This window comes from Pygocentrus nattereri, chromosome 5 (genome assembly GCF_015220715.1).
Source record: "Pygocentrus nattereri isolate fPygNat1 chromosome 5, fPygNat1.pri, whole genome shotgun sequence".
Taxonomy (NCBI): domain Eukaryota; kingdom Metazoa; phylum Chordata; class Actinopteri; order Characiformes; family Serrasalmidae; genus Pygocentrus; species Pygocentrus nattereri.
This window is the reverse complement of record NC_051215.1, coordinates 36,191,088-36,217,710: the sequence shown is the minus strand read 5'-3', so window position 1 is coordinate 36,217,710 and position 26,623 is coordinate 36,191,088. Positions and strand designations below refer to the sequence as shown.

The window sequence follows — 26,623 nt, the reverse complement described above, 5'->3', positions numbered from 1 at the left end:
TCCCATAAACACATTCCAACACCTTGTTGGACACCTTGGGATGATTAAAACACTTCTGAAGTGCTGTAATTCTTCCTAGATACACAACCATGCAAAAGTACAGTGCTTTGTGAAATAATTACTTAACATGTTCTAGAAATCTGCCTTGGAAAATTTTTGTGTTAAACTTTTTTTTGTTATTTTGACTTTTGGGACCTTTCATGCTTCTAAAAAAACTTACATATGCTACTTTTACAATTGCACGATCTCAATTATAAAGCAAATGATGACATTTCAAAATGTATCACCTTAAAAAAGGCATAACTGAGAAAATTGCTTTTAATGATTTCACCTCATTCCATTAAGGGCTTAAAAAGCTATAATTTAAGAGATTTAAAAACGTGTAAAACCTGGTTTCTTCACTGCACTGCGCTGTCACTCCTGTCACATGAACAACTGCTCATGCTGTGCATTCTGATGCTGTTGCTTCATTTGCCTTGATCGGGTGCCCCTGCTTGCCCACCTTCTGGATCAGACCTCCGTGGAGCTTCCTGCTGTCCAGTGCTGTGCAGAAGGCCTCACCTGCATATCACTCACCCTTCTGATGAAAATGGTCCCTGCACAGACTCAGACAATAGCTTCAACTGCCTCACAATACACTAAGCTCTTCTCATATTCATACCAACAGATCACTGATCACTGATTTTTATGGATTGAAATTTTTACTTGGATATACTCCCAGCAGCAGTCATTGTTTTTTTACTAACAGTGGCCAATTTTATTTTTTCTTTGTATTTGACATTGTGTAAATCAATTGTATTTTACAGTTAATCGTAAGATCTTATCTGTTCATACTGCTCTTGTGTTTTCATTTTGTTATCTAGTGTTGACCAGAGGAGGGTGGGTGCTCTCTTGCTTCCTGCCAAGGTCTTTCCTCTCACTTAAAGTTTTTTCTTGCCACTATTAGCTTTGGCCTGCTCACTGAGGTTTTAACTCAGATTTTCTATATGTAGAAGTTTACCACTGTGTTCTACCACCTTTCCTTTTACCCACACAATCATCTGGGGACTGAAGACACAAATCCAGTTTTCAGACTTTGTTGTCATATTTTGAGCTTAATGTGTCAAGTATTAATGGAAGACACGTCTAGACTGGTGGAAGGCCAGTCTAGCACCCACAATTAGTCTTATTTCAAAATGACAACACAAAGCCACATAATAATAGACGTCATCTAGAAGGCAGCATATGTTGCTAAAATATGTGTTCAGCATTATTAATTTACAGATGTGCAAGTACCCACTAATAGCCCCGCCTCTGCAGAGCATAATACATGTGTCCACTGTACATTAGCCCATTTTAAATGAGCTTGAGTCCAGTAAATTCAGCGGCATTTCTCGGCATCGTTGACGTAACTCCCACTGGGCATAGTACAGTCTTAACCTGCATTTGGGGATGTAGTTGTGGGCTGGAGGTTAGGGTACTGGCCCTGTGACCGGAAGGTTGCATGTTCGATCCCCAGTGCTGACAGTCCATGACTAAGGTGTCCTTGAGCAAGACACCTAACCCCCAACTGCTCCCCGGGCGCCGTGGATAGGGCTGCCCACCGCTCCGGGCAAGTGTGCTGACTGTCCCCTAGTGTGTGTTTATTCACTAGTGTCTATGTGGTATTTCACTTCATGGATGGGTTAAATGCGGAGGTGGAATTTCCCCATTTGTGGGAGTAAAAAGGTATCACTTAACTTAGTGATGGACAGTGTTTATTGGCAATGGCTTGTCAAAGTATTTCTCAGCCCATCACAGAAGCATGCTGGTTTTTAAATGCAGAGCCATCTACAGAGTTGTGATTTTTGGGCTTGAACTATTGCATGAATCTTAAAATTATTATGCATTGTAGAGAGTGAAATACCTAAAGTTCTTGCTATCCCTGGCTGAAATTTCCATTTATGGCTTTTCTACAAAATATCTGACAGGTTTCTGCTGACCACCACACATTTCTGGGAGTAAGAATTCACAAAAAAATACACAGCAACAAACATTTTTTTGGATGCTTAGTTTTTGCACATACCAACACCATCATCCTCCAGAACTGAAGCCACTGGGATTTTGTGGACCTGCTGTCAGAGACAGCACTGGCTCTGAACTGGCCAGAGAGAAACAGTATTTCTGCAAGCAGATGCCAAGAAAGATAGAGTGCCAGATCAAGCTTTCTGGGTGGCATGGCTTGTGAGTTCCCTGGCACAAATTACAATAATATATAATGTAGACTAGCCATTTGCAAGACCAATATTGTGACCATTATAATATTTACTTAAATATGCACATATTAAACCCAACTCCTGGCTCTGTACCAATCTCTGTCCCCCCTCTTTCTCTCTCTTATTCTCTCCCGTCTTTCTCTATTTCACACACTCAATCTCCCATCCCCAAGATTACACTAAACACCCCACCTACTAAAGCTAGGGGTGACAGTAACACTCTTCTCATCAAAGGACAAGACTTGAACATTACTTTACTGCCATTTAATTATTTGTGTTACTACTGACAACACAGACATTCAACTACAAAGATTGTTGATGGCACTAAATTTGTGGAATTACCAATATCAACTTAATTTCAATTGAACTACATTACTTTCTATGAAACTCCTATAATAACTCCTTAAAATCCCCCTTAAATTATTACATGTGGTCAATAGTGCAAACTGGCTATAGACGTTAAGAACATAAGCCTGGACACACTGACATGTGCTGAGCAGTTAAAGGGTTAAGCTTAAAAAAATCCAACAACATGACTGCTGAAGTTGGTGCTCTCAAGAAAAAAGTAATCACATCTTAAAAAGAAGACTTATTTGACTTGTGTCATTCAGACAACTAGCATGATCTGAGAAAACTGAGTGGTTAAGTCATATAAGGGACACTTCTGATGATAATTTGTTACTAGATGTAATTATCATACCTTTGGTAATTAGCACAGTAATTCATGTACATAGTTTTTTATTTTAATAGGGGACAAAGTCACTTTGGAAGGTTGCTGTTATTGGTGATTCTGCACTTCACGGCTATCAGCATAATTTCAATTACATTGACGCATTATTTTCAGTGCAGTGCTTAAGCTTTTTAAAAAAAGACAACTGAACTAGCTGGGTGGTCTCAGGAGGGAAAAACCTGTTATCTTACACTAAAGACTCTAGTTGCGTCATCCAAGGAAGCACTTTGATAAGAGAGAATTCCAGGTGGTCATGACATATAAGGGACAATTCTGATAAGAGAATCAGTACTCCACCTTATCTTTGGAGTGTGGAAGTAGCAAGCCCCCAGTCAGCGTAATCTCAGCAAGCACGGACAGCAAAAAAGGACGGGCAATGAAAGGGCTGGACAGGTGATGGATGGATGGAGGATGTGAGAGTTATATCATGGCGGGGAGGGGGGCTGAGCATTTCATCTCTTTTCTGATTTAGAAACTCTGGGGGAGAAAGAGAAGGAGTCTATGGTGGGTTTAGATTATCAAGAGGGAAAAATGAGGAATGAAATGACCTTTGATATCACATTGGGAGTGCGGTTTCGGTTTGTTCTGAGCTTCTGGGCATGCAAGAAAAGATGTTTATATAAAATCACAAATTCAAATATATTTTGACATGGAACATAATCCATTGGAGCTGAGATGTGGGCACTAAACTTTAGCTGTTTTATCAGTCATATTTGGGTTCAAGTCAATATTGTATTTGGGTTCAAGTACAATAGATGATAATGTATTATGGTTTACAGTAACTCAGCTGACCTCAGAACAGCTGTGGTCACCCACTATGTTTAACTTTGAACTAGAGTCACTAAGCCTCCTTGAGATCTACAGATATGCAACACGCATACTATAGGCTAACATATGACACAGCTATGATTTAAATGTCAGAGTTTATATGAGGGCCCATAATAGATAATCCTTGTGAAAATGAACCCTGTAATAGTTGACCTTAAGAAGTTACTGTTATCATTAATGTATTTCGATGTTCGTTGTTTCTTGTAACACAGTGAAATAAGGAGAAATTTGGAAGTTGAACTTTGGTTGAAACTTTAGCTGGTCAACATCAGTCAATATCATATTTGGGATCAATAGAAGTTCAGTAGATAATGTATTATGATTTATTATAACATATGGAAAGATAAAAACAACCTTTTGCCTACTTTGAGATTTAATGACTTTGAAACAAAAGAAAAATGTCAAAGTTGTAGACTCAGAGCTATCAATGTAGAATGTAAATTCCATGTGTCAAACACAAGGCCTGTGGGCCAGATCAGGTCTGCCACAAAATTATATCCAGCCTGCAAAAGTATTTTAATTCTCTATTAATAGTAGCCCGTTTCACAATGTGCTTTACTATAGTCCCCAGTATGCACTGCAATGTAATGTGCTCCAACTCTCCTACCCCAACAACAATCTATAGAACAGTTGTTACACTTCAATTCTACACAATTCTGTGCAATTGCACACCACTCAAATGCAGTTCAATCAACATAAACACTTACAATTAGCTCAGCAGCTCAGAAATTGAGCCCAAGTCTTAATGACCTCGCAGCAAAAAAAGGATGTCAGGTGTCTAGTTCCAGCAAATAGGTAGGTTTAAAAGACTGAGCACCTGGGGACATTTAAATTTTGAATTTAAATGTAACATGTAATATTTTAAGTTCAGCTACAAGTGTCTATTTTGAATATAAAATAGCCAGTTCAAGTTATGTTCAAGTAATAAAATATTAAATAATTTTTTTTTCTCCAGCCCAGAGATTTGATGAGTTTTTTAATATGGCCCTTTTACTGGTTGAATTAGACACCCATGATGTAAATTGTATGAAAAGGCAATAATAGCATAACTCTTTCTGTAATTAAACATGTCAGTATGTAACTGCATTTGAATAGCATAAGTGAAAAATGGAAAAAACTTGCTTTCTAAGAGTTAAGCCCAGGAGGACCTAAAATCTGTACGAATTGGGGTGCGTTTCTGAAATATGATACAGCAAATAAGCAGTCACATTGTTTAAACAACAAGGGCACCATCATGCTAAATAATACACTGTTTGTCCTTTTCTTGAAAGCAGATCTGTACCTGCATGTTATTAAATGTTTAATGCCTGAACATTTCACCTACCTGCTGTCACCAATGTAGACTTTTTTTTTCTGAGCTGAAGTCATGGTGGCTCAGGGTGTGCTGTCTCAACCCCCTCATGAATGATAGATTTTTTTGCAGTTTTCATAGGTAATTTAATGTTGTTCCATAAGCTAAATAAAATTTGTCAAGACTTGGTTTATTAAATGTTCCAAAAATGAAGCAAACAAAGAATTCACTGGTGAAGCATCCTTCTGTTTCCCTTCTGTTAAAGATGAACATTTATCAGTCTTTTGAACAATTTTTGCCATAGACTATATGAATGTTTTGTAAATTATTTGAGATCAGTCATTTTTTACCAACTGTTAAACAATGAGGTCTGAGATCAGACATTAGTGGCAGAAAGTACTGTGTGACCTTGTAATAGTAACTCCTCTCATTCCCAGATTTTCCACCCTGGGCTTCTGCAAAGCTTCACAGCATGACAGTCATTATTAGAGGAGACATGATTGTGGTACTATGACACTTTGGGGAAACACAGCCCAGAATGTCATCCAGACTACAAACACTCAAGGAGAGGAGGGCGAATGTAGTACTATGGGATCCCAAGAGTCCCAGCAAATCATTAAGTTAGTCTGACAAGTGCAAATGGAGCTTTATGATTCAAATGCAGCAGAAAACCTTTATTAGGATAGAGACATATCTTACACAGAGAGTACCACAAGCTTGGAAACATGTTCCTATTCCTCTGCACTATAAAAATGACAAGCAAAACCATCTTAGAATGATAAGGTAACCAGTTGCACAGCTTTTTTGAGATAACTCAACATAAAGGCACCAGAGTTCCCTCAACTCAAACATCTATGTTTAGTTAAAGTTGTCTAAATTCACATTTTCTATTTTGCATCTTAGGTAGGCAAATAAAGTTTTAGTTCAGCTTACTCAACTTAAGCTTAAGTTTTTCCTTTTACTTTAATTTGATGGTAACTAAGCAAGAGAATGCAGAGATCTGGATTTCTGTTTCAGATGGTTTTATTTCATACATTCATAAGATGCCATGTAGAAACAGCAATGCCCAATGTCATTGGCTATTATGTAGAAAAGCTTGTGTCGGGCCTCAAGAGCTAATGAATTAATGTTAAGTTAAAGCTTTAATTCTAATTTAATCTGTTCTCTGATGCAGAAAAAATATTAAAGTATGTTGTAATGTAAAAAATGGTAACGAATCAAAAAGATTGAAAAAGCAGTCTTGCATAAAGTCAAAGACAGATGAAAAACCTAACTTCAGCCGCAGGTTCATTTTTTGAAGGAGAGAAAGAGGTCCCTTCTTCAGTTATTAAGTTCCAAGTGACAAGATGGCCTCCGGAAAGCCAAAATGTACAGACAATCCAAACACATTTCGACTTATACCCAAAGATGAGCATCCCTCCTTTTTTAAAAATGTGCCGGGACCCAATTTGATTCCCAATATGTCAAATTTTCCTGAGATGTCTGGTAACCCTTATTTCTCACCCAACTCAAGATATGTTTTTTTAATTAATTTTCTCTGTCTTGTTTTATCAGGCCCTCCTGTCCTCCCTGTGTCCGTTGTTTGTAACACTTTCTTATTCATTTGGCTCAAAGTCTGGTTCTTACCAACCCTTATCAGCTAGTCTTCTTATTCCCATTTAGCATCTACTGTACAAGCAGTGTTTTCTCACTCTTTCTGACCTTCCAGGTGCTTTCTTACCACAAAGGCTCTTTTCATTACAATACCCTGCTTTGTGTCTGGAGTAGAGTTCAGTTTTGAATGGTAGTTCAAAGCAGTTGTGTTACTTACTATTAATATGCTACAATAAGCAGCAGAAGGTTCACTGTTAACTAGCATATTTATGGCAAAGTGCCTTAAATTATGATCTATGATTGCTCGCTATGGCAGCACATATACTAAAATTGGATCGATACAGAGAAGATTGCATGGCGCCTGCGAAAGGATGACACGCAAATCCGTAAAGCGCTCCATATTTTTTGGGGGCAGTCGTGGGCTGGAGGTTAGGGATCTGGCCCAGTGACTGGAAGGTTCACTGGGCCGACAGTTCATGACTGAGGTATCCTTGAGCAAGACACCTAACTCCCAATTGCTCCCCAGGCGCCATGGATAGGGCTGCCCACCGCTCCGGGCAAGTGTGCTCACTGCCCCCTAGTGTGTGTGTTCACTAGTGTGTATGTGGTGTTTCACTTCACGGATGGGTTAAATGCGGAGGTGGAATTTCCCCAGTTGTGGGATCAAAAAAGTATCACTTAACTTAACTTATATTATGTATTAGGCTATAAAATGCCTCATAATCTGTATGAGTAGCCAACTGTCCTTTCACTTAGATAAGGTTTGGCAAAAGTATGCATGAGAGAAGGGCAAATGTAAACCATGTTAAATTTGAAGGATTTGAGGAAAAGAAAAAAGAACTGGTGAAAACTGGCAGATTAGAACTGTGCAGTTAGTGTAATACATTAGTTTAACATCTTTGCGAAGTAACTTTCCTGAAAAGTGGACCTCCCTGATGAGGCTAGGGAGGAGTTAGTCCTCCTCCTGGACTCCCAGAGGGCTGTGGCACTGCGTGATGTCAGAACCTCCTGATCATCAGGCAGTAAGACAACTGCACCACTCAGGAAATGCATACAGTTCTGTGTCCAAAAGAAAAGGAAAAGCACAGACAGAGGCGACGTGCAACTCAGATTTTCAGAGAATACCAACAGAAAGAAATGTAGGACCTCATGCTGGTAACATCTTTTATTCAGGATGAATGAAGCTATGTTGTCTTTGTTCTCAGAGATTGTCCACACTTCATTTGGACACTGGAGAAGAAAGCAAGGACATCTAAGGTACATGTGCCTAGCTTGTAGTCACATCAACTTCTAAACTCCAGCTTCATAAACTTTTGATAAATTCCTTCCATTCACTGTTCTTTACATAAAGCACCTGCAGCTGTTTATGAAATACTCCAAGTTGTTCATGGACATTGATATTCTACAGTATGGAGGAGACTTGGCACTCGCCTAGAATACTATCAGATTCAGGGAACACCTCTTGCCAGTAACAGGTGGTAGCCAACCCCAGCATGCCAATGACAGGTGGTGGCCAATCATAACTTGCCAAAGGAGCTGGCCTGCCTCCCCATATTGTGTTGGTGCCAAAGACAGGTAGAGAAATATGGCTGTATGCCTCTATAAACTCTGCCTTTTAGTCTGGCTTATCTCTCAGACTGAGTCAGCGTTTGTTTTAGTGGTCCTCTTTTCATTCTGCATCCCTTCCTGTGTCTCTGTATCTCTTTTTGCTTTTCTGTCCTGTCTGTCATTCTCTGTATTTGTCATTTCAATGTGTGTATCAGTTTCAAGCTTTATTGGCATGATGGTCAAAAAATGCAATAATTCCAAAGCATTCAAACAGAGCTGAGAAAGGTGATAACATGAAAGGTATAGTTATTAGATGTCAAATCAAAACCATGTTTGAAAAAAAGGTTTACAGCAGCAGTTATTAGACAGTGTAAGGGCTTTAAACTACTTGCTGTGTAGGCTGTATTTTTCAGCGACATTACTGAGATCATTAAAAGTCTGGAACGTGTCCACTCACAACTTCCTATTCACTTCAGTGGGGGCTCAGCCACATTGTAAGATGTGAGATACCCAAGATGTATTTATTACATACATCTGAAGATAACACTTTATTTTAATGGTCCCCTATAGGTGATTTAATAGATGATTAGATTTGATAGAGACTCAACTCATCAGACTCAACTTCAAGTTCAGTTGCATTTAATAGATATTTTAAACATATGAAAGCTAACTTTCTAGCTTGTGTGTAAAACTGATACATTCTGAAATTTATAAAAGCATTAAATGTGGAGGTCTGTATTTGTATTATTGTAAGCCTCTGTGCAACAGCAAAAAGATTTCGGTTTATTGCCCCAGAAATTCCTTTTACTATTCCTTTTTTTGGTTACTTTTGTAAATATGCAAAGGAGTGTGGCCACATTGCATTTAGCCAATCAGACAAGATCAGACTGGTCTTCATCATGAAATATTAAAAACAACCTTTCTCAGGGTAGATATGGGAAACAACCACTCTTTCTCTATTTTAAATTCATAAAGGTTTAACAAATCTGGTTTTATATTTACCCGTTAACAGTAAGGACTTGAAGGGAAGGCGTTTCTTATATCTTTCAATGGAAAAGGCAAACTGCAAACCATATGGAGCTCTATGGTTACTCGACACTTGACAAGGTTGACAAGGACCTTGCTAGTAAGACAGACTTATATTATATAAGTGGAAAAAATATACATACACACACACACACATACACACATGTGTGCATATTTTATTCCACTTTGCCTCTGTGTTACATTAAAATAAATGAGCTACTGCCTTCATTTTCATAAAAGCATCATAGAAGCAACCACCACAGGCGAGTGCAATAAGAAAAGTGCAAGTGGACACATACAGTGATAGTTACATTAAATTATCAGTGTTCAGCAGCTCATCTCAGAATATATTCTGCACTTAAGATGAGAAGTGAGAGAGAATATAAGAAGTATATGACAGTGTACATGAGATTCACAGAAGATGGTATAAAGGGGAGGACCAATGTTTAGTACCACCAGATGATATTTGCCCAACATGCTCTCTAATTAACAGAGCTAATCACTTCAATGGTTTATTTGAGACCAGATTTAGAAGTTCTCTTTAAACACACTGTAAAAAAGGATCTTGATAAGTGAAATCATGATAATCATGATAGAGCTACTATTTCTCATTATGTGATTGTTAGAAGAACATTAAAAGATTTCAATTATTGCATCTTACCTAAAGCAGGATTTAGTAACGTGGGTCCTTGAGGGCCAGATTCCTGCACAGTTGATCATTTACGTGCTCAAACACACCTCATTTAGCTCAGCAGTTAATCATCAGGTTTAATAGGTGTGACAGAGCATGGTAACCATGGTAGTTTTGCATACTGTATGAAATAGTGCTTGAACTGAGCAAAATTGTGTGCTAATTAGATTAGACATTTATATAATCTGCTTAAAACATGCAGATTGTCTGTAGAAATATGTATTATTCAAATAGGTTAAATGATCGTATAGTATTATCTTCTAATAATTGTAAAATAAGAAGAAATATTGGCTGTGTTAAATAGATTTAAGACTATAGCACTTGCCAAAATTTCATCCAACTAGGTTAGAGAGTGGCAATAGACACTTGAAACACCTCATAAAAACCTTTTTCCTGGCTCAATATACCGTTACTAACATTTCAACCCAGCATCTACCCTTTATGTCTAGTCAGATAACTATATAAATATAAAGGGCAATACAGTAATCAAACCAAACCAAAATCCATAGAACAGTTAAAGGAATGGAATCCTTATGGTCCCATGCATTTTCCTTATTTAATTACAGCATGATTGGCAGGAGGATTTCTATAAAGAACAGAGTGTTTTAAACAAGAAGCTTCTTTGTAGTCCAGCGCCATTCACCTATTCAGCCTGTTGACAGGTTGTTGACATCATTATACTACCCACCAATCAATCAATCACCTTGATGCCTGGCAGGCACCACTTAACTAATTATAAGAGATTTATTCCCACCCGCCTGCTGAGCTGCATGTTCAAGCCGGACACAAGACACTGCTGTGTGTGGGTCTGTGTGATGGCTAATTACCAAACACATGACAGTGCCTGTTTACCTCTTACTCAACATTTGAGCTTTCCAAAATTGATTTAGCTGATATAGTGAAGTCTTTTCAATAAGAAAAAAACAACCACTGAATTACTGATAAGCAAATTAGATTATACTCAGTGTTATAGGACTACAAAGAAGCTGCAGCTAGAATGATGAAATATTTCAACATTATTCTGTGATTAAAAATATCCACCTTCATACAATCTTTCTGCTCATCCTCCACACCAAACCCTTCTTACTGCTAAACAATTCGCAACCACCAATTATTGAAATACTTCAAAGATCCAGCCAAGGCTGAAAATCTGAAGTTATCTGATGTTACCTTGACAGCTGAACAAGCAGCAGCAAATCATAAGTGTTTAAAGTGCACCTTGCATGCCTATAGGGAAGGGAATGCAACAAGAAAGAAGAGTAGAAACACATGTAGCTTAGCTTACATGTGTCTTTAATATTTACTTGCTGAAGGCTGAAAACTGTATCAGGAGTTTTAAAACATTAATGAGGTTATAAAGGGAGAAGAAGGGTAGAGTGAAAAGGAAAAGGCCACTGCACCAAATGGGTGCTGAATAGTAATGGCCATCTCCCTTTTGACCTCGCCTTCAAGGTACGATCCCAGACTCAGAAGGCATCATCAGAGATTTATGGGTCATGGCACTCATGTAACAGGGACCAGATTTGAACTCACGTTCACTTGCCACTTGAAAAATGAATGAATAGTCAGTGCACAGTGAGCAGCAATGAGCTTATCATTGACCTAGGAAGCTTACACACTTTGATAACAGTGCTAAACTAAATATATTAAAATAAAAACATTTAACTTCGCATTGTTTACAAGCTTTTATGATTTTTTTTTCATTCCTGAAAACCCAAGAGATTTCCTGCTCTGGAGGGTTACAGCTCTGCATACTTATCATATTTGATTAAACTCAATAGATAATTAATAAGACTTATGAAAACACTGTATTAACAGTGAAAGTCCTGAAATTCTGATCCATAAGGACTAGAGTTTGACAAAGCTGCTAGAACATAAAAAAAAATCAATACACAAGAAAGCCACGTATAATGAGAAGCTTAAAAAGAACAATAACATGGGCTTTACAAGTTCGTTTTAATTATGTCTCTGAAAAGCTGAATTCACTAAACAGTGGGGTAGACAGTGAGAAACAGCAAAATTGTTTTCTCCAGACGGTTTGCAAGGAGAATAGCTTGATAGTCTATTGGTTTTTTGGAGCTGTGGATCAGAGAGTCTTAAAATTAAAGCCTGTTCTCATCTGAAGCCCTCTAGCATGGACTCCCTGTCTTTTTTCTGTTCTTTTTCTGCAGGGGAACATAATGGAAAACTGAATTTCCCTCACCTTATTAAGACAAAAGTTTGCTATAGAAGGGAAACAAAGTAAACACTGAGAAAGGTGAAAAATGTCAGTAACCCAGTCCATAAGGTCCATAAATAAAAAAAATAAACTACAAAAACAGAAAAGGTTTTGATGGCGATTATTTATCCATGTTTTGTTAAAGTGCAGATTTCACTCCCTTTAATGACATTTATTTAACATTAACTAATATTTTGCTAGGTAAAACCACAGCATTAAGTAGTGAGCCAATGGCTGCGCTCATCAGCATAGTAGAAGGTCAAACAGTAAGCGAACTACTCACTCTATGGACCAATTATGTAAATAAAAAGAATCGACTAAAAAGAAAATGTGAAATAAACAAAATGTCAGTTTCTTTTTAAGTGATCCTTATTAGTCCCACAACGGGGAAATTTCACCCTTCGCATTTAACCCATCCATGAAGTGAAACACCACATACACACTAGTGAGCACACACACACACACTAGGGGGCAAGGAGCACACTTACCCAGAGTGGTGGACAGCCCTATCCACAGTGCCCGAGGAGCAGCTAGGGATTAGGTGCCTTGCTCAAAGACACCTCAGTCATGTCATCATCATCATCGGCGGTCACTCGTATTCGAGTATGACTGTCCTCCTTCTTAGGCCTTGTGGGTCTTTAGATGGGCATAGAGGCCAATTCTGGACCCAATTATTCTTGTACAATATGGACAAGGGAATGTAGCAGTAGTAGATTTGGGTCTGGCCTGCTTGGACGTTAATCTCTCCTTTCTGAGTCTGCATTTGACTTGGGCAGCCTGGCAGAGGTCAACGTTATACAGCGCGGCACCCTTTTGGACAAGATTTCTCCAGCCCATCCTGTCTTTTGCAGCATCTTCTCATGATTTAAATTCTATGTGACAATTTTTTAAGTTCGTTTTGATGTTGTCCTTAAATCTCTTCTTCTGGCCTCCAGGGGCCCTTTTCCCTACAGCTAGCTGGGAGTAGAGAACTTGTTTTGGGAGGCGAGAGTCAGGCATGGTCACAGGGCTGGTTCCCTAACCTCCAGCCCACTTTTAAACTAGCTTGCCATGTGTATGTTGCCTTTTTTTTCTTGTCAAAAGAGATGTGTGAGTGTGAAGAACCTTGTTAATGTTTAAAGTACCTCAACATAATGTAAGTTCCATGAAGAACCCTTTCATTTGTTTAAGAAAAAAATGACGTGTAAAGATTCTTTTGTTCCTTCAAAGGTTTCATTTAAATACATGGTTCTTTAGGGAACTACAATACTATAGAACAGCTCAAAGAACCCTTTGTAGAACCTACTTTTTAAGAGTGTCCCCATTTAGCTGATAACAATTTAGCTCCACCCATTCATGATGACATCATAAGAAGTGTTTCAGTCAATCTAACAGAAGTCATTTTTATATTCAAGGATTTAATGGTACAGTAACCAAAGCCTGTTTACTCTAAAGGAATAAAAATCTACTGGAAAAATGTTAATGTAAAAATGAGCCATGAGCGTTTTGGTAAATAAATGTACACAAACATCAGGGAAAGAATTAAATAAGAAAAAAATTGGGCCTTTAGGCCTTTAGGACTACGTGTACTGTACATGGCATCAGGGTGCCAGTTAAGAGATGAATTGTGAAAAGCTCAGTGCAAGCGTGGCTATTAGATCTGTCATTTGCTGTAATCCTATGAATTTATACACACTGTGCTGTACACTCTCACTTTTGATCCAGTGCCCCGAAGTCCTAAGCATTATGACAACTGGAGGTGCCTATTCAATTCAACACACTTCAGCCAAAGCAAAAACCCCCGAAGCTTGGCATGAGTGTTGGCTTGTAGTGTATAACGGCCTTGGCAATCCATCACTGGCTATGCAGAGGGCAGTAACAGTAAACAAATTTTGTATGCTTCCTAATGGAAATCTTACAGAGAGTGTAATAGAAACCCTCTGATCCTCTGAACTGCTCAGAGTATTTATCAGTGCGCCAATACAAGCCCGGTGTGCGAGTGAAATAACTGCATTAGTAAACCAGGGTTGAAACTGTGCTTGACTTGGCAGTTAATGTGCTTTATAAAGTGATCGCCAAATGGCCTTTTTTCTTCCTGTCAGACACAAAAAAAATGTAAGCGAGAGAGAGAGAGAGGGGGAAGGGGAAAAATGTACTGTTCCACTCCTCCCTGTGGTGTGTTTGACATATCCTTAGCATTTTTCTACCTCTGGAAATAAAGACCTCATAAATATACTGTAAAGAATATGAAGTTAAGTGTATCTGGTGCCACCATTCAAAGCTTAGTGCTTAATTAAAGCTACATGCACTACTGCACCTCTGTAACGCTGGGGAGTGAGGAGGCTGACGCATACGCTGAGATAAGCGACTTTTATAGAGGGCAAATCCAGCGTCATGGTCATGACAGTCCAGGTTCTTACATCCAACTTGAAGAGCAGGAGGGATAAACATAATGAGACAAAACACAGAACCTCAAACTGGAATCTTCAAACAATCCAAACAGCACATCAGACATGAAACAAACATCCCAAACATCAAACAAAGACCAATGAAAATGTTTCAATCGTGACAACCTCTAAAGGTACTACAGGAATAGGTTCAGGACATTGGGGGAAAGGTCAATTCTATAGAAACATCATTTCAGCAGCTATATTTAAATGTTTAAAATTCACATTCAGACTGGAATCTGACCTTCAGTCCATCTGTCATGATTGGCCCCTCCCAGTCATCCACGTGCATTTGTTGTGTTTACCTCCTGGTCCTGCCCCCTTGTTTTCAGACCCCGCCCCTGATAGTAACCACCTGCGTTTTCCACCTGTGTCCTGTTATCTGTCATTATCCCTGTTTTTATTTAAGCCATGTGTTTGCCTCTTGTGTTTGCTGGTCTTTGTTTGATGTATGGTATGAATAGTTTTGTTTGATATGTATTGTTCGGTCTCTGTTTCCGCCTCCTGTTTTTTGTTTAGTCTGTGTTTATTTTAGTCTTGTCTGTCCCTCCTTATCGCCGTGTTGGCTCCCTGAACCTGGACTGTTATGACCATGACCCTGGATTTGCCCCGAATAAATGTCGCTTGTCTTCACACATGCGTCAGTCTCATCACCGCTCCACCCTGTTACACCATCTCAAGTCTGTTTATTCGATAAAGCATTTTTTGTTGGATAATGACCTAATAAATAGTTTAAGAGTTTTAACTGGAATTTCGTGATAGGCCTAATATTTAAACTCACTGCACTTGCACATGGAATGGATTTTAAATAAGAATGTATTTTGTATATTCTTTTGCTTTTCTAAAATCGAAATATTCTTTAGACTCATTGGCAAAATGTAAACAAAGGCATTCCCCTTTAACAGGCCATGGGCCCACCAGCAGGCCCAAAGTTTCATTACACTCTTTTAAAACCTAATAGCTCAACCAGTTTGCACTGAAATCTGTGTACTTACTGAATAAGGAGCCTTATTATGTAACAAGTCTGGGGTTTTAAGAGGTTAAACCATTTCTGAGGTTTAGGCATCATAGCTCAGCATAACATTGTTAGCTTAAAACATCTGGTTCCTATTACCTCCACTGTGAACAATTCTGACAAAGTTTCTCTAGTACAGAGCATTTCATACCAAACCACACTGAATGACTTTGTTTACATCTTAACCATTTAATTACGTAGACATTAAGAAATGTGGAATTCCACTTTAAGTGGGCTGAGTGTGCTCAGGGGAAATTTAGAGAGAGGATATGGACCCAATTTCAAAAGTGCAGAGTAGTCTCATCTCACCATATCAACAATTTGGTGCGTATGCACTGCATGAGTGTCTTCCTGCTTACTTAGCCATGAAACATTTATAACAGGGACATCAATGGAGAGATAAGAACTGGAGGAGAAAGAGGATAGAAGTGTGTGTGTGTGTGTGTGTGTGTGTGTGTGTGTGTGTGTGTGTGTGTGTGTGTGTGTGAGAGAGAGAGAGAGAGAGAGAGAGAGAGAGAGAGAGAGAGAGAGAATGCTAGTTAAAAGATTTCATGATTTCATTCTCATACATTTGCCATTCTCTGTTACAATGGATAAAAACAAAGTTTTATTTTCAGGCATCTGAAGAAAAGCACATCAACAGAGAGCATGTACTTCTCATAAAACTGGGCAAATAGCAATGTGGTATTTCATGGCTGTCATATCAAAACCTTGTAGGTCTATTTTCCCCAGGTTTTTATATTTGACAACATTTTGACTTTACATTCAGCAAACATTTCATGTTGACTAGACCAATGACCCAAAATAATCTATTTTAGCAATAGGATAGTGTACCACTGTTGGCGCACTGATGGCAAAGCTGACAGTCCACTGGCGTCTCGCTTAGGGTTTTCTGGACGGCCCACTGGTGTTTAAGAAAAGTATTAGATGAAATTTCACTTATAATCTCTCATTTTCCACTCACAGTCCAACGTGTTTTATGTCCTTCCTTTCTTTAGTTATACCCTGTAAATGAGTTTAGTGAATAAATGTAATCTAGAATGGTGTTCTCCAAGATCATTTTATATTAGGCCAGGCCATTTTTTTTCTCTCTCTCAGATGTTTGTAATATTAATTACTTTATTTTTTAAAATAAAAGTCCAAGTTGAGATTAAAAACTTGGTAGAGCTTGTACGCAGGACAATAATCTAGGTGGTCTGAGGTCAGCAGGATGCCAAACTTAAGCCAGCAGACATATATATGCTTGATGTCTGGGTTAACATACATAAAGGGCAAGTTGTTTTTTTTTTCCTTCTTTTTCCTTCTTGTCTTTTCTGTCATGTTTAGTTAGATGAGGTTTTAGCAGTAACATTATTCTGCAATGCAAATAAGTGTATTACATGCTTATAACAGTTTTAGCATTTAGCCCAGGTGGGTCTTGGGGAAGTGAAGAATTGGAGTCATAAAGGTACTGGTGCATGCAGTGCTACTTCATAATAGTAAAGACACTATTCAAACAGAATGATTTACTAATGTTTTGCACCATGGTAAAGCATTTGGTGGTAAAAAGTGGCTGCCTTGATTTACTAAATAGCCACTTTGGCGCTTTAACACCTATAACAAGATGAAATAGGAGGCCACTACTCTCTTGCACTTCTGCCTCATTGCATATGTTTATAGGAGTTTCTCAATAAAAGTACAAATTCTTAGGTGATTATTGTAAAGAAGCCCCTACTCTGATTTACCAAGACTGATAGTACTGATTGCCACAGAAAAGCATGTCTTATTTTTAGCTCTAACATTTTTAGACTGTCGTTTTGTGCTGAGAGAGAAAAGAGAATTCTAAGACATTTATTTCTGCCATGCATATCAGAATATTCTTAATTTGATGGCAGAAATAAAACCGCTTCAGAAAAAACAATGCTTTGAACTGTTAGTCTAATATTTTGGGTACATTACAACACTGTCAAAGAGCAAATATTCCTAAATAATGATTTGACAGGTATTTTCTCCTCCAAACGACTCTTCGGTTCTCCCTGCTTTACTAATTTTGCTTGTTACTTTGTTAAAATGATTATATACTTTCTTCAAATGTAAAACACATTCAAACAAGTCAAAGTCTTGAGAAAATGTATTATTCTGACCTGAGGAGACATGATGAGGTTACTTACAACCTGGTGGAAACTGGCTTTAATACAACAAGAACATGAGACAAATACATGGTTATATTGCACAAAGTGTCCATGATCTATAAGTAATTGACGCTTCTCTTAGTCAAACCCTTCCCTATAACTGCAGTATCACCTTTTATTATATGTCTACACATCTATGTATGATATCACAACATGCTTTGTTTTGTTTCCCCTAATTTGTTTTAGTGCAGCCTTAATTAGAAGTACATGACTGTGAAAAGGGAAATGTGATTAAAGGAGGATCAATCATCAGCAGGTTCTGCAGAGTGAGATAATGTCTGAACATGACTCTAATGCCAATGATGTCTATTGATATTTCTTCAGGTTTAAAGGGGTTTAGTTTTAAAGATTTTGGCTTTGTCTGACACATTCTGTCTGTCTATATATAATTCCTCTCTCACCCACAGACAGCTGCCAACTCTGACCAGCCAACATCTGTACAATGCTCACACAGGCACAAGAACATTTTGATCATTTGACATTTTTGCAAGTGTATGTCACATGACAGCTCTCACAGGCATTTAATCAATCATAATTAATGGAAACACAAGAACACAGCCTAATCTGAACTGATCTACAATCTGCACATTGACAGCATCCTGTCTCTCTAACAGCAGTGGTAATACTCTGGATTCAGAGGAGTAACTACTGGAGTGTAGGTGGAGTTTGTAGCAACTGAAGTTCCTAACGTTTTCATTGGGTTCCACAGCAAAATAACTTTGTTGTATAGTTCAAATGATCGACACTGTCAGAACAAAATCTCAGATCTCCTTTCTAGAAAAACACATACTTAACCGTCAATGAAGGTTAATGCAATGAGATTTCATTATAATTCATTTTGGGACGATTTCTGTTGGTCTGTTCTTCATAAAATTGACACTGTAAAAAGCAGCTAGTATTATCAGATTATATGAAAAATGGAGGTTTTATTCCAACAGCAACATAATATTAGAGCACCAATCTGGTTGGAACACAGCAAGGGTGAGTAAACAAGCTAATTTCACCATCATTTTTAATTACAGGACGTAACGCTTATACAGATGCCTTTTTTCTCTTTTTCTCTTGCATTAGAGCCAGTAAGATCCAAGTTAAACCAGTGTCTGGACACTGACAATTCAAACAGTAATCAAAAGAGTACTGTCATAAAAGAAGCCACTGTTCTTGTCTTGACATGCAAATGTCTTATTATATTCCTGAAAGACATAATATTAATATTCCCACACCATACCATAGATAAAAATCCAACTCATGAGCTTTTTATACAAATTTATGAATTCTCTTGTCCATCTCCTATCCCTTAAGCTCTGACTTTCATTTTAATAGAAGTAGAGATTGGGTACTTACTGTATGCTAATAAAGTCAGGGTCTGTTCCAGCTCCAGCTCCATCTCCATTTCCATTTCCGAGAATCATCAGATGGAAGCCCAGAGAGATCCCTGAACAATCTGCAAAGTTCAGAGTGTTCTCATTGCAGGTGGAAGCCTGTACAAAAACCACAAAACAAATTAGAATAATCAGGATTAAAAGCTGGGAGGCACTTTAAGAACTTTGTCAGTGGAAAATACAACAGTAAAAAAAAATGCAATGAATTCCTAACATTACTTCTTCATTTGCTTCACTAAACAAAACTGCTTCAAAAATATGTTTTTGTTGCTCATTGAATGCAAGCTCCATGTGACCAAATGTTTGATATGCATTGCAACTTTTTTCTGAATGGTTTGCTTGCTATTCAGGTTTGCAGCAGAATACACGACCACATTTAATTACATTTGGATTGATCTATCTGGACTGCTAAGACTTCTGAAAGACTTGTTTAGAAACTAGAGCAACAGTAACTCATGTTGGATAATGATGCTTATTTGATTTTTGCAAATTATTTACAAGAAGCTTACAAAGGTCATGAATTATAATTTTAAAATTTGTTTTATAAGTTTCAGAATCAAGGGACGGATGGTATACTAGCTCCATCTGTCTGTCCTTTATGCTTCAACAGACAGTAGACAAGATTTCAGCTACTTCTAACACAAAAGTTGTTTGGGACAAAAAAGAAGGGATTCAAAGAAGGTTCTGTTCTCTAAAGACATGGAATAAGTGTCACTGCACTATGTGCCAGAAGCCTCATTATCCTCTACGCCAGCAGATCACTCTTTTGGCTCACTGCAGTAAATAATACATCTCCCTCTGAAATTATACAGAGAAGTTGAAAGTACTTTCTTCACACTAGCTGGAAAAATAAAAGGACTTTCTGTAGCCTAGTTAAGTTACACATAAAAGAACATTTACAAACAAACTTTAGAGAACTACACCATCAAATAAACTATACAAAATAAGTACACTAACAAAAAACTCTAAAAAAATCAACAACAAGCAAACTTTAGTACACTAACAAACTTTACACCAAAAAAACAAACTTTAGTGAACCAGTGCATCAACAAACAAACTATAGAAAAAGTACACCAACAAACAAACCTTAGTTAACCAGTACACCAAGAATCAAGCTTTAGTGAACAAGCACACCAACACTAGAAAACAAGTACACCAACAAACAAACTTTAGAAACCAAGCACACCAACAAACGTTAGTGAACCAGTACACCAACAATCAAACTTCAGTGAACACGTACTCCAACAATCAAATGTTAGTGAACAAGTACAGTAACAAACAGGCTTTAGAAAACAAGTACACCGACACCATAAAACAAGTACACCGACACCATAAAACAAGTACACCGACACCATAAAACAAGTACGCCAACAAACTTGAATGAATACACCAAAAAAACTGAACAAGTACACCAAGAATCAAATGTAGCGAACAAGTACACCAACACTAGAAAACAAGTACACCAACACTAGAAAACAAGTACACCAACAATAGAAAACAAGTACATCAACAATCAAACTTCAGAAAACAAGTACACTGACAAACCTTCGAAAATAAGTACACTAAAAATCAAACTTTAGTTAACAAGTACACAGACAAACTTTAGAAAACAAGTACACTAAGAATCAAACTTTAGTGAACAAGTACACCAACAAACAAATTTTAGTGAACAGGTACACCAACCAAGAACCTTCAGAAAAAAAGTACTGAGAACAAATTTAGAGAGCAAGTACACTAAATAAACTTTAGTGAACAAGTACACCAACAAACAAACTTTCAGATGTCTCTGTAGTGAACAGGACTCTGTCACGTCTGTCACATGTACTCAGTGTGAACCTGCTTTCATCTGTGAAGAGCACAGGGCACCAGTGGCGAATTTGCCAATCCTGGTGTTCTCTGGCAAATGCCAAACGTCCTGCACGGTGTTGGGCTGTCAGCACAACCCCCATTTGTGGCCTGCTGGAGGTCATTTTGCAGGGCTCTGGCAGTGCTCCTCCTGTTCCTCCTTGCACAAAGGTGGTGGTAGCAGTCCTGCTGCTGGGTTGTTGCCCTCCTACGGCCTCCTCCACGTCTCCTGGTGTACTGGCCTGTCTCCTGGTAGCGCCTCTAGCCTCTGGACACTACACTGACAGACACAGCAAACCTTGCCACAGCTCGCATTGATGTGCCATCCTGGATGAGCTGCACTACCTGAGCCACTTGTGTGGGTTGTAGAGTCCGTCTCATGCTACCACGAGTGTGAAAGCACCACCAACATTCAAAAGTGACCAAAACATCAGCCAGAAAGCAGAAAGGTACTGAGAAGTGGTCTGTGGTCCCCACTTGCAGAACCATTCCTTTACTGAGTGTGTCTAGCTATTTGCCAATAATTTCCACCTGTTGTCTATTCCATTTGCACAACAGCTGTGAAATTGATTGTCAATCAGTGTTGCTTTCTAAGTGGACAGTTTTATTTCACAGAAGTTTGATTTACTCAGAGTTATATTGTGTTGTTTAAGTGTTCCCTTTATTTTTTTGAGCAGTGTATAATTAAAACCTAATTTCAGCAAAACCTAATTTCAGATAGTCAAATTGAAAATTACCTGCAAATCCACCTGCGTTTAATTTTAATTCAATGCTGCATGCAATGCTGAATAATGTTGGATCAGTAATTATTTGAATTTGTTTCATTGTTCATGTGTTGTCTTTGCTGTTTTTCAACCCCAGTATTATTTAATGAATGAACTGCATTCTTGCACACATTTTTATTACCCAAACTTTAGAGTGCTTAGTGTGCAAAGTACATTATAATCTATAGACATTAGGAGCCTTATTATAAAAAGTATAATGGTATATATATATATATATATATATATATATATATATATATATATAATAGTAACTTCACAGGAGACAGAAAAAGCTACTTACTTTTAACGTAAGTCAGTGGAAGCAGACAAGTAATGTTGAACCACTTCTTTCGGCCTATTTAACATGAAATTTACAAACAATGTAAAGGGTAACACGCATTGTCAAAATATGTCAAAACCTAAAAACAAAAATGGAAATACAAGGATTTGTTTTGATAGCAGATATTTATGAGATATTTACATAATGCTTCACTGAAAACACTAGTTCATAGTTCAAAAAGTAGTTCATTTCAAAAAGAAAAAAAAAGTGATTTGGTTTCTGTAAGAGAATGAACGTCTGTCATTTTAATTAATGGTCTCTGTAACATTCGAAACCTTTGAATAGAAGCCTGGCAGAACGATGGTCTAAACAAGACACAGTCAATAGAAAACACAGCACAACAGGGAATAATCCAATCAACTGTTTTCTAATTGACATTGGGAGAACACATTTCCCTGGGCTCCTCTTCAACATTAAGCAGTTCCAAGATTAAATTTTGGCGCACCTTTTAAGCAGAACACTTGTGTGACTCATATTTAGATTGCCAAGGCTCGCTCGCTCAAAGAACGAGTGTCACTGAAGAATCAGTATACATGGAGTGAATTAATGAGGCTTTTCCATTTTTTTTTATAACAGATGGGATCACTGAGATAAGAAGAACAGATTAGTATGATGGAACTTTCAGCTCTTCTTAAATTTTTTATTCTGCTCATTCAGACCACAGGATCATTATTAGAACCTTGCTGATCCCTTGGGCAGCTCCACTCTCAATTCATCTGTGCAAGAGCAACTGCCTGCCATTTCTTCTTATTGCCTTCTCACTTTTTAACTAGTCTTTCTACCACACTCTCAGCCAGTAATTGCTGCATCTCTTTAAAAGGACATGGTGAGATGCACTTGATGTATCTCATATAAGATGTTTCTTATAGGTCCTTTCTTTCTTAAAGCAATCTCTTCTCTCTCCTGTGCTATTTCAAATCCTTCATCCTGCTATATTTTTGCTCAGAGATGCTGCTGTTTTCCTACCGCTATGTTTCTTTTCTTCTCATCATTTTTCTCTTTTCTCCTAATCGTATTCGTCTCACTGTCATGACTTTTTAGAGCTGAGATTATGTTGCAGAGACAGTGTTTGAACTGCACATTTCACACAGGAAAGTAGAGGGAGAGCATTCAGCATATACAGTAGGACAAGCACATAGTGTATACTGTTTAAGCACCTTCCTGCTTTTGTGTTGCCTGGATGTAATTCAAGACCAATACTATTGTTTTTTGGAAATATGAGAACTGCATATGTGTTTTGGCATTGTTTAGAGAGCTGTTTCAATTAACTGGTACAGCTTACTGTGCTACGAAGTTTCAATTGGATAATCAGGTTCATTTCAATACAGACATATTGTGATATCATTTAAAGATGTGGCCTATATTCCAAATGAGAAATACTCTTAAAGAGGTGAGTTCTTTAACAGTTAGTAAAGGTAGAAGGTATATAAAGAAAAAGAACAATGTATAAAAGGTTATTCATGATTGCTTTATATGTGCCCTTTTATTTACAAATGCTACAGTTGCCTTCACAAGGTTATATGCCATTCAGTCATTTTTATTGGGCCTATCATTGTGTATAATTTTCCTGGGTGAAGATGGATGATGTTGTATGTGTTTCTTCAAAGAGCCTTAGAAAAATGGTTCTACATAGTACCAAAAAATAGTTTCTGCCAGTTATATAGCCTTTCTTTTCCTGTGGTTGGTCTCAACAGAAATAAGAAAGTATTGCCTCTAAAATTCACTTTGAAAGAAACAAGTTTTTGATACATGGATCTCATAGGACAAAAGTCTCTCTGCAATGTGTTGATGACAACCGGGGTAACAAAACAGCATCTACAAAAGAGCCTGTTCAGTCCAAGTGCATCTTATTGTGCTGCAGTTAATTGCATTGGTTCCCAGAAGAAGGAAGCACATTCATTCTGACACTAATACAGAGTGCACAGCTCAGCCACAAGAGCACAAAATTAAGCTGTGTTTAGGACATATGGCCTACTTCTCACTGTTCTCACTAACTGCTTCTTCCTCACTCTCAGTCCACTGCCTTCTTTCTGACCACACCATTATCACTGCACCTTCTCTCGGCTCATTATTTGTTCCTGCTCTATGTGTTTGTTCTCTCTGTATTTGTTTGTTTTCGAGTCCTTGCTGTGGTGATTTACTAGATTGTGATTGATCTAGATTGGACAAAAAGTGAGGGTGCCTTTGTTACTATTGATTTTAGATTATGTTTTATGATTATTATTAAAACAAGTCAGATGAACTTGAACCTGCAGAACATTACATTTGTTTGTTATTGACACTAAATTATTATTACATGTGTGGGGTAGAGATACAGGGGTAGCGTGAAATGTACATTTTCTTAATTGTGGCATTTGAAATGTTAAATTATCCATCTACCTACCTATCTGTCTGTCTATCCACCCATCTGTTTGTCTGTCTGTCTGTCTGACTATCTATCTACCCACCCATCGTAGCATTGGCATAGAGTAGGGGAGCACATCTCTGGTTTTAGAGGGCTGGTGTCCAACACAATTTGGTGATTTACCAATTTAAACACATCTGATTACACTAATCTGTTAAATGCCAGGTTTAGTGGGTGTGTTTGAGTAGGGTAAAAACCAAACTGTGCTGGACACCAGCCCTCCAGGACTGGAGGTGTGGAGTTGTGAGTAAGACACAAGGGAGGCCATTATTTCCACCATGAGAAGTGCTCTTTATTACACACCAGGGCAGAAAGGAGCAGAACCCACGGGGGAGGTCACCACTAGGCACAGGATTCACCATGATGGTAGGCCAACCCACAAAACACATCAGCTAAACTCGCACCCCAACACAAAATAAAATCACAACCCAAACACCTTTACACTACCTTTAAACTAACTAACAATGACATTAACAACAATAAGTCCTTTTTCAGAAGGGCGCACACCCACCATGAGCCTCCTACTACTTACCTACCTACCTACATACTCATTTGTCTTGTCTGTCTGTCTATCTGTATCTATTCATCTACCCATCTGTCTGTTCTTCTGTCTACCTGTATTTATTCATCTACCCATCTGTCTGTCTGCCTTGTCTTCATCATTATTGAACAGGTCTGGATAGAATAAACAGCATCTATTGTTTTTTCTCGAGTTTCCTTCCAACCCTTTTCTTTCTTTCTGATTCATTGCATCTCCATCGTCTCAGTGGGGACTGTTGTTTTGTTACAGGATGCAAATTTTGGCCTTGCCTCGAGTCATCAGAGCTCAGTGATCAGTGCTTCCAAAACAATCAGAATTTTTTCTGACCCAGGAACTGGGTTTGATCTCAGGGAAAACAGAGGAAGCAAGTTGCTTAGCAAGGCCTTAGTACATTTGATCCTTTGAGAACAGGATGAGGGAGATTGGACTGCACATTATTGACAATCATTTTCTCGGTTGTCCCTCAAAAATTCAATTTTAAGTACAATGAGATTATATTTCATATAGGGATTTGGGCTATAACCTTGACTCTAGGGTTTGAGAACTGGGATGGATATGTTTATCAGATTAGTTTTGTTGGAGACATAGAGACCGTGTAAAGAGATTGGCCATGGGTGCCCACAGAATCCAATAGTGGCTAAAGGCACTGGTAACAGGATTTTTATGACAGCTTCTGACAGAACACCAAGAGAAAAATCAAACAAAAATTTAAATGATTTGATTGGTTTGTTTTTACTTGCTCTGATTAGGAGTTTAATGTGAAGTTCAGTTCACTAGAGTTCACTAGAATCTATATCAGTCCTAAAAAATAGTCTTGGCTTTCAGAGAATGAGGTATAAAATGATGTACTTCTATGTATGTAGTTGAGTCCCACAATCCCAAAATAATAGCTTGTTTACAGTTAAATTTCCACACAGGTCATCCGTGGATATAATTCCAAATTTGGAACTAATACAGCACACTTACTGGTCACTTTATTAGGTACCCCTAACTTGTATCTACATTCCCTGTCCATTTTAATGCATAGGTACACTTACCACCATAGATCCATTTTGTAGTTTAACAATTACACTGTAACGCCAGGGAGTAATGATGAGGCAGACACATATGCTGAGAGAAGCGAGATTTATTAGGAGCCAATCCATAATCAGGGTCTAAACAGTCCAGGATAAAAGAGCCAACACGGAGATATGGAGGAACAGGCATAACGAAAAGGAAAACAGACTAAACATGCAACTGAGGCCAGAAGAACAACCACCACACAATACCATACAAAGACCAGCAACATAACAGGGGAAAACACAGGGCTTAAATAAAAGGAAAAGGTAACAAGACACAGGTGGTTAACAAGAGGGTTTGCAAGACACAAGTGAAAACGATCAAGGGCGGAGTCTAGAAACAAGGGGGCAAAACAGGGAAGAATCAAAACAAGGAAGCACATGGACAAGACCACAAGGTAAACACAAGCACATGGAGGACCGGGAGGGGCCAATCGTGACATACACATTGCTGTCTATCAATTTCTCTGCATAATTCGATAGCCCTTTACTCTGTTCGTCAAATGTCAGGATGTCTT

General features: G+C 38.1%; 1 non-coding gene across 1 annotated transcript; it reads left to right on the top strand.

Moving 5' to 3' along the window:
- The first annotated feature begins 6,976 nt into the window (after positions 1-6,976).
- LOC119263540 lies at positions 6,977-7,082 on the top strand. The gene has a single exon (XR_005130342.1). It is a non-coding gene; the product is annotated as a U6 spliceosomal RNA (small nuclear RNA).
- Positions 7,083-26,623: the final 19,541 nt, after the last annotated feature.